The sequence below is a fragment of the Orycteropus afer genome, unplaced genomic scaffold (genome assembly GCF_000298275.1).
Source record: "Orycteropus afer afer isolate SDZICR_OR568_19922 unplaced genomic scaffold, OryAfe1.0 scaffold00428, whole genome shotgun sequence".
NCBI lineage: Eukaryota > Metazoa > Chordata > Mammalia > Tubulidentata > Orycteropodidae > Orycteropus > Orycteropus afer.
This window is the reverse complement of record NW_006922015.1, coordinates 2,268,591-2,281,615: the sequence shown is the minus strand read 5'-3', so window position 1 is coordinate 2,281,615 and position 13,025 is coordinate 2,268,591.

Here is a 13,025-nt window from a genome sequence, read left to right as displayed (position 1 = left end):
CACAGCCCTGAAAATGCTACGGAGCACAGTTCGGCTCAGCACACGTGGGGTCACTGTGAATCAGAAGTGATTCAAAGACAGCTAACAACAGCCTTACCCCTTCTGATCCCTCTGCTTGTGACTCTCCTTCCATCCTTATTCAATGACTAATTCCTGCTCATCATTCCCGCCTCAGTTTAGGGGCCTCCTCCGCAGTATGTGGCTAGCAAGTGTCATGTTAGGCCCAATTTTTATTTAATGGCTCCCTCTTTCACTCTCTGGAACTATGGATTTTACTAGTGTAAGAATTACCCAGGAGACATTTGAGATGCAGATTCCCAAAGACCCATGTCCTGAAATTCTAATTCAATAGGACTGGTTGGATCCATGAATCTGCAGTTTGAACAGGTAGAAACATTGCATTGGAACGTAAGCCCTAAGGGAACAGATTAGGTTCCAGTAACCTTTTTTGCCATCAGGTCTATTAACTTTTGCATAATTTTCACTTTGTAGATGTTTGTTAAATGTTTGAGGCACTGAATTAAACTGAAAATAGCTTTTTACTCTTATGTCAGTTTTATGTTATTATGTGTTATTATGTCAATTTTAGGACTAGTTAGGTCTTTTGTTTATTGCTCCACTCCTGTTGTTAGGTGCTATTGAGTCGATTTGGATTCCTAGTGACCCCATATGAGAGAGTAGAACTGTCCCTTAAGGTTTCCGAGGCGGGAATCTTTGTAGAAGTAGGGCTCTAGGTCTTCCTCCTGTAGAGCTGCTGGGTGGGTTCGGACTGCTCCGCTTTCAGATCGCAGCCAAGTGCCCAACCACTGTGCCACCAAGGGGTCCTTCTGTCCACCCCTACCCTACCATAAAGTGCACATACTTGCCTCCTGTCTGGCTGTCTCAGAGGAACTGAACCTCTGAGAGACCTTAGTAATAAAGAATCTGAGGCTCTGGTCAGTCAAAAATTAAAACTGATGAATAAAATGAAAAATACTATTATCTCTGATTTTCTCCATTTATGCAGACCATTTGGTTTCCTAAAGAACAGTGCTACCAAATAAAATTTCATGTGAACCACATATCAACTTTTACACTTTCTTGTAGCCACGTTTTTAAAAAATTAAAGGAAATTGTTGTTGTTATGTGCTGTCAAGTCAGACCCAATTCATAGTGACCCCGCCTTGGGTTTTCGAGGCAGTATCACTATGGAAGTAGATTGCCCCATCTTCCTTCCAAGGAGTGGCTGGTGGGTTTGAACCACCAGCCTTCTGGTTAGCAGTCAAGTGCCTTAGCCACTATGCTACCAGAGCTTGGAAAAAGTAGATTCACATGCCCAAGTTATTCCAAACATTCTTAAAAATTTTCCAAGGACTTAACCAAGTTCCAGTTTTTAAATTTAATTTTAAATTAATTCATAATAAATAAAATTAAAAATATATGTCCATAGTTAGTCACAGAAATCATAGTTCAGGTACTCAATGGCCACATGTGGCTTTTGTTGTTAGATGCCATCAAGTTGATTTTGACTCATAGCGTACCCATGTGACCAAGTAGAACTGCCCCATAGAGTTTTCTAGGCTATAATCTTTACTGAAGCACATCACTAGGACTTCTCTCTCAGAGAAACTGGGTGGGTTCGAACTGCTAACCTTTTGGTTAGTCGTCAAACCCTTAATGGTTGTGCCACCAGGTCTCCTTCACATATGACTAGTGGCTACTAAACTGTACAGTGTAGCTATAGAACATGGTATTGTTCAAGGTCAAATGCTTATTAGTATGTTATCTTCAACCTGTCCATACTCATCTCTCTCATTTTTCTAAGGATCTGATTTGCAGAATTTCTGAATGCTGAAGATAAGGTAAATTCTCTCAATAGCTTCTGGTTAAATTGTTCAACATTAAGGTTTTACTTTAGTAGTAACATTTAACTGATATGGATGGCCAGGCTGCATGGGTCAGAAAAAGGAGGCACGGCAGTCTGAGGGCAGTAAATATGTGTGTGATTTGGAGTTAGAAACCCTGAGTTTGAATCCTACCACTCCCAAACATTTAAACTTTGGGAAAAATATTAATGTTTGAGCCTGGATCTTCACCTGTTACCCTATAGAACCAGAGTGAAGATCGAATGGATAATTTATGTCAAAGTGTTTCATAAACTGTCAATAAGTTACTTTCAGAACACAAATATGGTTTACAACAAATAGATTGAAACACTAGATTAGTAGCTACCACTTACTGAGCATTTGCTATATGGCAGATACTAACTAATCCTCAGAGCATCCTTGACTGGTAGATGATGTGATCTCCATTTCACTGATAAAGAAACTCAGCAGTTGAGAATTTAAGTAGGCATGCGAAGTTACATAATCTTTAAAGTTCAAAGTCAGGATTTGAATACAGGCCTTTTTGATCCTCTGGGCTTTCTTAGAAGCCTTACTCCTCCCCTCTCCCCCAAAAAGGTGAAATTTCTAGAATTTCTTTTCAGTAATGGAATAAAATAATCCATTTATGATTATTGGAAATTGTCTTAGTCTGGGTTCTCTAGAGAAGCAAATCCAGTGAAGCTGATAGATATTTATCTCAAGAAATGGCTCACACGGTTGAGACTGGCAAGTCTTGAGTCTGTGGCCAGATGCAAAACTACAGGCTTCTCCTGACTCACCTAGCTGTGGAGGCTGATGAATCTAAGATCAGCAGGTAAGATGGCAGGCTGCTGGCTCTGGTTCAGGCTACTGAACTAGAGGTCAGATGATGATGAGCCAAATGCAGGATCCAGATTGAACAAAAAGCCAGAGAACTTTTCCAGAACATCTATATATATTGGAAACAAGCCACACTTGTGAGGAAACTCCTTTTCAACTGATTGACTACTCATAACAGATCTCATCATGGAGGAGGTTATTACATTTATCAGATCTCATCATGGCAGATGACTACATCATAACAGCCAAACCACAGAGGATCATGGCTCAGCCAAGTTGACACACAACATTAACAACCACAGAAATAATGTGTGAACTGACAAAATGTGTTAGATTGGGTTCTCTAGAGAAACACAAAAACCAGCAAAGCATATATAGAGAGAGAGAAAAAAAAAAAAATTTATTTTAGGAAAATGGCTCACAAACGTATAGAAGCCAGCAAGTCCCAAGTCCCTGGAGGAAAGTCGGGCTGGTGGCAGCCTTAGCTTCTGCAAGCGCAGGGGGCCAAGAAATTCAAGGCTGGCAGGCAGTACACTGGTTGTTGACTCTAACAAAAGACGAATCCAAGATCTCCAGGCCGAGTGGTGGGCTGCTCACTCATGGAAGGTTGTAGTCAGCACACCAGGGTCCCAATCCCTCAAAGAATGTCTCTCTTCCCAGGATGTCCCTGGATATCCTGAAAGCAGGCCACACTCCTAGGGAAACTCCTCTTGGGCAGATTGGCCACTCAGAACACAGTCATCCGATCCCATCATGGGAACAACCACACAGAACTGGGGTCCAGCCAAGTTGACACACAGCTCCAACTATCACAGTCTATAACTTATTTTGAGAGGGGTCAAGAAATTTCAGGCCTATAAGAGGGTTAATTCATTGTAACAAATAGAATGAAAGATTCACCACAGATAATTCCCAAAGAAGTAGGACATGACCTTCTGAGGTTGTGTGATTATTAGCATTTCTGACTTTGAGTCATGAGAATTAGCTGGCAATGATTAGGCATGTACTTCTTAAAATAAACAGTTGGACTTTAGTATTGCAATCAAGTGAGATTCATATAAATCTAATAGATTTTCTTTGATAGAATACTTCTCCTCATGTTCAGAGAATAAATGGATAACTACAAATACTCAAACCATCAAAGGAAGTCAGCTACTTCCCAAAATCAAAAAGGCAAGTCTTTAAGTATACTTACATGTTTAGATACTCTCTCAATCCCTAATTTGTACCAGAAAGAATATAAAACCGCTAGGAATGTGACTTGGAAAATTTATGTTGCATTGGCAGTGTAGGAAAGAATTATGTTTGTCTTTTATTTTCCTGGAATTTAGGAAATTGTTTTCAAGATCCACAGTTGGACTAAGTTTGTGTTGGTTGTATTGACATAAATAGAACATTTTATGTCTTCTTTGGAGGTCAGAAAACATTAGTCAAGGCTTTCCATAGCAGGGGCACTTGCTGGAAACTGGTGAGACAAAGATGAATGCAGCAAGCTCCTACCTTGAAAATGTTTACTGAAGAGAGATCAGCATGTAAAAATTGTCATATGAGGTGCCCAGTAACACACAAAGTTCTGTAGGAGAGAGCTTAGGTTATCCTCAATTATAAAACACCAAGATGTTGGTTAGGACTTGCCCTGTATACTCCAGTCTAATGAGGTTTTAGTAGACTAGATTGCCCAAAAATACTTTCCCTTTTCACCTGACCATTAATAGTCTGGAGTGATATCAGACTCCTTCTCAAACTATCGCTTTGAATTAAATGATCATATGGACCCATTTATGACTATTACTTCTCAGTGCAGATTCATTTATTGAGCTGGCAAATTTTATCATGAATAGGCCTAGACTGGCCACTGGAGTGAAAAATCTCATTAGACAGGAAACAAGCTCTTGTGAATGTACCCCATTTGGTGGAGTTGGGAAGAATCCTGGAACTAAACTTGCCTTTTCACAGTATCATCAGGTCTTTGCCTAGAATTGTTGTTGTTGTTGTTGTTGTTATGTGCCATCGAGTGCACATTATATGTAACATGTTGCAAAATCTCTTATTTTCTTCAAAGAAATATGATTTTTTAGATAGCATTGAAGTCTTGTATTTTCATAATGTAAATAGTCATGCTGAACCTGCAAGAACAACTGCTCACCTAAATGAGGTGAGTGAATCCATTGATGGTATCAGAGACTGCTCTATTAAGTAGCTGTTTATAGTCCAATATCCTAGGATGAAGTCTGTGGCCTGGTATATGATCCTAAAGGTTTATTGACTCTTGCTGACTATGAGATTAGCTCCACTAATTTACCAGAAATAATGAAACTTCAGAGCAATATTGAAAATATAGTTTTCATGTTGTTTGTCCATCTCATGATAGATGTGAGAGGGTCCCTGAGTGGTGCAAGCAGTTTGCAGTTAACTGCTAACCTAAAGATTGGTGTTCAGACCTACCCAGTGGTACCATGGAAGAAAGGCTTTGTGATCGGGTTCTAAAAAAGATGAGACATGAAAACCCTATGGAACAATTATACTCTGTAATCCATGGAGTTGCCATGAGTCAGCCTTGACAGCGATGTTTTTTTTTTTTTTTTTTAATAGATCTAAGAGAATGTTAAGGAGCTCTGGTAGCATAGTGCCTAAGGCACTTGACTGCTAACCAGAAGGCTGGTGGTTTAACCCCACCAGCCACTCCTCGGAAGGAAGGTTGGGCAATCTACTTCCGTAGTGATACTGCCTCGGAAACCTAAGGAGGGGTCGCTATGAGTCGGGTCCGACTTGGCAAACAGCACCACACACACAAGAAAATGTTAAGGAGTTCTGGTGGTGTAGTGTCTAAGGCATTTGACTGCTAACCAGAAGGCTGGTGGTTCAAAGTATCATGGCACACCTTAGCCAGAGTTTCAGAAGAGATCATCACTTGGCCATCACCAAATGAAAGGGAAGTACTAGATATTCCCAGGAAACATCTGTGCCCTCTTCTGAGGTTGGCTGCAGTGTCTCTTCTGCGGAGATACTTTGCATAGTGAGTTACAACTTAGAGCATGATGTTCCTAAAGATTCTGAAAATAAATAAGATGCCTCCTATTTTATGTTTTCTCTTTACAATCCCTCACCTTCATTAGGTCTATTTGCCTTCTGAGAACCCTGGTGTTGTAATGGGTTTGGCAGTTTGAACCCACCAGTGGCTCCTCTGTAAAGATTTCTGCCTAGGAAACCATATGGGACAGTTCTGTTCTGTCCCTTAGGGTCGCTATGAGTTAGAATTGATGCAATGGCACACAACAACATTTGCCTTCTGAGGGGTACTTGAGAAGTCCACTTCATTCCTAAAGGCAGGTGAAGACTAAAGCAAAGGCAGATGCTAATGATCTAGCACCTGTTGCTAGGTCTGGTGAGGTGGCTTCACTTTAGGGGATGAATATGACAATACTGCAGATTCTGAAAGACAACTTTACATCAGGAATATGTTGAAAAATAGTTCATATATATATGTAAAATATCAATGCTATAAGAAAAACTCACCAAAAGAAAGAATGATGGTGGGGGGTGGGAGTACTAGCAGTATTTATAGTGCTTGTGAACTAAAAGTTGGTCTACTTTTCTGACTAGTGTTATTTGAGGGAGGAATTCCACAGTACTCATCAGACTCAGCAAGGGATTGGTGGACTCAAAAAGCAGAGTCACTGGCATATTAGGAAAGGTTAGTTTGTAGAACAAGTTTATGTCAGCCTCAGGGAATGAAGTTGAAAGAATCCTAATCCAAATCCAGTTTTTAAATAACTGTTCATAAAAGCCAATTTGATGGTACCATAGTCCAGTGTGTTATTCTCTACATACAAAGATTAGAGATAAATGGAAATGTTATATTTTATAATTATTAAAATTAAATTATAGGGGCTTTCTTCCAAAAACTTAAAACTTGAACTTCAAAGAATTAGAACTTTTAAAATGTAGATATTGATTTTCAAAAAGATGAAAATTTCGGTGTAAGACCACAGTTAAACTTTTCTTCTCCCCAGAAATATACACTAAACTAAAAGAATCAGAATTCTAGTCACAGGCTTTTATTTTTTGCACTTGAAGAACTGAAAGCTTTCTTTGTTTGTTATTTTCTGAGGGAGGGGGTTTCCTGGGTGTCTTTCTGAAGCTCTGGGGATCCCCTCATTTTATAGTGCTCGATACCTTTTCTTTCAGAGCTAGCAGCCTTTGAACCAATAAGGCTGTCTGTGGCCAACGTTTGCACCATGGCAGAGTGATATGAATTTTTCTTGACTGTGGCAAGGTACTGGTTCCTGGTATAAGACCTGAAGTACCTCCAAATGCTGACTGCAATTTCTGTCTCCTGAAGAGGCAGAAGCTGTCTGACTTGAAGGAATGAGAGATGAGACTCTCAGCTGCATACATCGTGCTCACAGTATCTGAAACTCTATCTTTAGAAATGTAATGCTTTGAGAATTTTCACTCCTCTAATGTCTGTGTCTTTAAAATATGGTCTTATCCTTGAGAATCCTACTATTAGTAATCCAATATTTTGGCCAGAGGCATTGGGACAGTTACTTACATATTGTTGTTTGTTGCTGGTGATTCCAACGCATGGAGACCCCATGTAGAACTCCTCCTTAGGGCTTTTAAAGTGTGACCTTTTATAAGCAGGTCATCAGACCTTACTTCCAAGATGTTTCTGGATGGATTTGAACTGCCAACCTTTTGGTTTGGTTGGGTCCAGTGCTTAACTATCGGTGCCACCAACAAACTCTGTGAAAAGAGGTCGGCCATTAGGTGCATGAGAATCCAGGAGGGAACAATTGGAACAGGCCTAGCAGGAAAGGCAGATTTGGCTTCCTTGGGTTCAGTGGATGGGTCCTGGCTGTGATAATTCTAGGAGGAAGAGGGCAAGTCTCAGAAACTCTCTGCTGCTACGGTAATGACCATAGGGAGTTGGGCCCAGTTATCAGTTTAAATTCTATTCAGCTTTGTAGTAAAGGGAACATAAAACAAGTAACCATTTTTCAAACCACTGTAAGATATGAAAGAGAAATTTTTCTTTTATGCCTGAGATCTTGAACTTTAAAAATCATAAGTGGTGTTTTCAGTGAATTATTCCTGCAGAGCACTTTATTGTAGTTTAATAAAGAATTCTATGTCTCCATTACACAGACTAATGACACCTCTAGACATATTAACAGTAATTTTCCCAGCTGATAGAGTTTAATTAATGATATAAGGACTTAATTACATGTTTCAGTGATCTTTCACGTATTTACAGGAACTGCTGTAACTAGCTTAATTAGAGTAATTATGTAAATAACTGATAATACACAACAAATTACAGAAAGAAAAAAAACTCCTATAGTCAAGTATGTTCAGTTTCTAAGCAAACTCATAAAAGAAAAATATTTCCATCTGGGAGTTCAGTGTAAGACTACATCTAAATTTTGTTGCCCCTGAACCAGGCAGCACCTAACTGTTGGAGGTTTCACAGTTCACCTTTCTCCCTTTTGTAGTTCTGTCTCAGACCTCATGTCCGTTGCTGTTCTATGAAATTGCTCATTCTGCTTTGCCACTGGCTCGAGTTTCATGATGAGTTTTCTGTCATGTTGAGTAGCTGCATTGCACTCGCTGAGAGCTGGAGAGGGTGCTTAGGGAAAAGGCTGACAAACCTCACACCTCTCTTTCATTTCCTTTCTTGTCCCTTCTTTAACTGATGTCTTCTGTTTCCATCACATGCACACACAGAGATGTTTCTTTGGACCAGCCTCTGTTTTTTTTTTTTTTTTCCTGTAATTAAACACATATTTATAGAGGCTGTAATTGATGTTCTGCTGAAGTTCTAACTCTGGTTCCCTCTCCACTCCACTCTTCATGTTGTCTTTCCCATTGAGCAGCCATTTACTCCCCAGGAGGAAGCAAGAAGCCTCTTTTTAAAGTGAAATAATGCCCCTCCTTAATCAGCTGTTGTGTCTCCATTGATTGACATCAATCACATCCTCTCCCTTTACGTGGGTAGATGGCTGGGTCATTGTGCTTCTTGTTTAGGAAAACATAAGGTAATTCTACTGAGTGAAATACAAGGAAGACTGAGCAAGAATTGATGCATCTGAATTATAGTGTTGGTGAAGAATATTCAATATTCTGTGGACTGCCAGAAGAATAAACAAATATGTCTTAGAAGAATTTCAGCCAAAATGCTCCTTAGAAGCAAGGATGGAGAGACATCATCTCTTGTACTTTGGACATGTTATCAGGAGGTACCACCTGGAAAAGGCCATCATTCTTAGAAAAATAGAGGGTCAGCAAAAAAAGAGGAAGACCCTTAACAAGATGGATTGACACAGTGACTACAACAATAGACTCAAACATAGCAATGGTTGTGAGGATGGTGCAGGACTACTCAATGTTTCATTCTGTTGTACATAAGGTCTCTGTGAGTTGGAACTGACTTGATAGCACCTAACAATGGCAACACTTTATTTTCCAGAGTCCCTGGGTAGTACAAATGGTTAATGAGTTTGTCTGCTAGCCAAAAGTTGAGAGTTTCGAGTTCACTGCCACATAATAAAGTTTTAGTGATTTGCTTCTGAAAAATTAGTTCTGGAAAATCCAGTGGAGCATAGTTCTACTCTAACATACATGGGGTCACCATGAGTTGGAGTTGACTCAATGGCAACTGGTACTGGTTGACCTTCTTTTCCACTTTCCCCCAGCACAGAGCATCTCCTTCAGCCCAGCCGATCTTTTGATGGTTCTTTGAACACATTTCTGTACCTATAAATTAATTTATTTTTCCTTAGTCTCCCTTTCTACTTCATTTTACCCATTTTTGAGGACCTTCTCAAATTACTTCCTCTGCCAAGCCTTTCATGACTAGTCTCATTGACTTTTCTTTTTTAGGTCACAGTCTACACATGATTCTATACTTTCATGGATTATTCATCCACCTATTTTCTGCAATGAGATGGAAGGCACCTAGAAGGCAGAAGGACTATGTCTGAGACTTCTTTACCCGCTACCAGCACCAACCATGGCATTGATTACATATCAGGAATTCAGTAATTCTCCTCCAGGAATTCATGTGTCTTTAATCAGGACCTCTGCATGTGGCTGTGTATGCACAACTCTAGGGGGCACCACCCACATCAACTTTGCAATAATGCTTTTTACTCTAAGATGGCAGCCCCTTTCTTCTCTAGTGCTTTTGCTGCAGTCACTGATGTTTTTGGCCTCATCTTGACCAATTCATCTCACACTCTTGAAATCTGAAATTAGTCAGTTCATTTCCATGATCAGCTCCAGTAGCCTTGTTAAAGGAACTTGCAATCTAATAGTGGACAGAGACTTATAAATTAATTGATAAATGTTGTGATATATTAATGACCAAAGTATGTACAAATTACAGATGTGGTATAGGTGAGGAAGTAACATTTAAGTTGTAGAATTGACAGGACTAACTAGGTGTTGGGTCGAAGAGAGGGGAGATAAAGGAATTTAGGGTCACTCCCAGGTTTCTGGCTGTGAAAACTTCATAAATGATGCTGTATCATGTAGGGGAGGGAATTCTGAAAGAGGAGAGGAGTTGGAAAGAAAGCAATGGTTTGGAATGTGTTGCTTTTGAGATATCTGCAACAGATGGGAGATAACCAGTGAAGAATTGTTTTCATGGACTAAGTACTAAGAAATGGGAAAATGGTGGTTATGTGGGACGTATGAGCTCCTAGAAGGAAAGCACATGAAGAATGAGAAAGGGAAGGGGCCAAGAACAGAGTTCTTATTGAGAGGGAGAAAGGAGCAGAATGTAAGCAGAAAAGCCCCGGGGATGAGTAGTGTCTTAGGCCATGAATTATGATGATCATTGGTGGTGGTCCATTGGAAGATCCTGCCTTGATAAATATACAGAAGTCATTACTAACAAGCACAACGAGATGTCAATTTAAGCATGACTTTTTTTTTTTTTTTTTGCATAAGGTGTGAATGAATAAACATTTCCTTTCTAAACTTTTTAAAAAGATTATTTATTTGTAAAGTAAATCCTTTAGTAAGTTGTAATATTATGTTTGTAATAGAAAAATCAAATTAGAATGCAATAAATAATCAGGTGTCCCTTAGTCTGAGGTGTAAGAAATGATAGTAGGTGAGATCATTGGGTCCATTGGTTGACACAGGGGAGGTGAAATTGCTCAGCTGCCATCACAGCCCTCCCCCATGTCAGGTTTCCTGTCAGTGGGTGGTGCTTGGCACCCTTGACCCCAAAGCCCTTTGCAGTGCATCATCATTATCCATCTCCTTCCATTTCTGTGGAAATGGAAGTGCTCTATTTCTTCAAAGTCTGTATCAGGTGTTAACCTTGTTGTTCCTTTAGAGTTTCTTACAAATGGCTTTAAGAAAACTGCTGTAATCTCATAACTCTGCAATTTCATCTGGATCTCTCCTTTGCACTTGAGACTCACAGCTAACTGTTTGCCCTACATCTCCTGACTCATTTCTCCAAACCAACTTCTTCTAAATCTTTACTTTCTTGGTAAATGGAAACTCCATCTTTCCAGTTGCAAAACTTGATTTCTCTCTTCATTATCCCTCAGGAAAACATATTGATCTGTACCTTTAAAATATACCTTGAATATGACTGCATCTCACCACTTCCGCTCTTACCACCATCATCTCTCACCTATTATGTTGTCTATTCTAATTGGTTGTCTTTAGTCTCGTCTCAAGAGAACAGGCAAGTGGTTCTTGTAAAAGAACATGTCAATCCTCCTGTTTAAAACTCTTTGATGGTTTCCTATGTTAGAGTGAAGATGTAAGTCTCTATGATGAAATGTATTTGATCCACACCCAATTCACACACATTTTGCATATCTCTCACCTCATATTCTCCTGGTTTTGGTGAGTTGAATCACTGGGACCTTTTGGCTGATCCAGGGGTGTTCCTACCACAGAAGTCCCTGAGTGGCACAGGCAGTTAAGCTCTGACACCACCCAGAGGTACCTTGGAAGAAAAGCCTATCAATCTGCTTCTGAAATGTCACAACCATGAAAACCGATGGGGCACATTTCTATCTTGCAACACATGGGGGCACCATGAGTCAGAACTAATTTGATGGTCACTGGTTTTGGCTCCTACTGCAGGCTCTTAAGGAGCTCTAGTGGTGCAGTGGTTAAGGCATTTGGCTGCTAACCAAAAGGTTGACAGTTTGGACCCACCAGAATAGACTCAATGGCAGTGGGTGATTTCAGGGCCTTTGCACTTTTTATTCTGCCTGGATGTTTCCTGTATCCACACGACTCACTTCTCCCTTCCTTTAGATCTTTACTCAAATTTACCTTCTCACTGATACCTTCCTGTGCATTTCAATATTTCAGCTTATATATTTCTATATTCCCCATGCCCTTTCCTTGATGAATTTTTCTCTTTAGCACTTAACTACTCTCTGATCTACTATGTATTGTACTTATTTAGCTTCTTAATTGTCTCCTTCACTAAGAATATAAACGCTGTACAACCTATTACAACCTATTGACTTCCTCTCATTCCTCCATATCATTTAAACAACTTCAAAGATCGTACTTCTTCCCACCACTTCCTGGGTTGAGTGAAGAAGAATTCATGAATTCTGTCTGGTACAAATGGGCTGGATATGGCCTACTCAAAACTCTTCTCTTCTCTTCTCTTTTTTCCTGTCCCCCAATCATATATTTACTTGGCCTGGATATCATCATCATCACTGTTGTCATTCTCACTAAAATTTATTGAGCAAGTCTTTATGTTCCAGGGACTAGAGAAAGAGTTTTATATACATTGTCCAACTTAATCTTCATAGCAACACTCTGGGTTAGATATTATCCTCCTTTTTGAGATGAGGGAACTGAGAGTTAAAGAGGTTAAGAAATTTGCCTAAGGTCACAGAGCAGTTGTTCTTGTCAGGTGCCGTGGAGAACTCATAGTGACCCAGTGTAAAACAGAATGAAACACTGGCCTGTGTCATCCTCATAATCCTTGCCATGTTTAAGTCCATTGTCTCAGCCACTCTGTCAAACCATGTTATTGATGGCCTTCCTCTTTTTTGTGGACCCCCTATGGTCTTTCTCTAGGGACTAGTCCCTCCTGATAAGATGTCTAAAGTAGGAGAGATGAAGTCTGGCCATTCCCTCTTCTAAAGAACATTCTAGTTATACTTTTTCTAAGACACATTTATTCATTCTTCTAGAAGCCCATGGGGGAATGCGACTGGGGGCTTCTGGGGCAGCTTTATTTAAGGCCAGGCCCCAGACAGGCAGGAAATTGGACAGAGCAGTTAGGAACAACTAAGGGAGACAAACTTGTCTGTCAGTCTGTTGTCCTGTGGTGGCTTG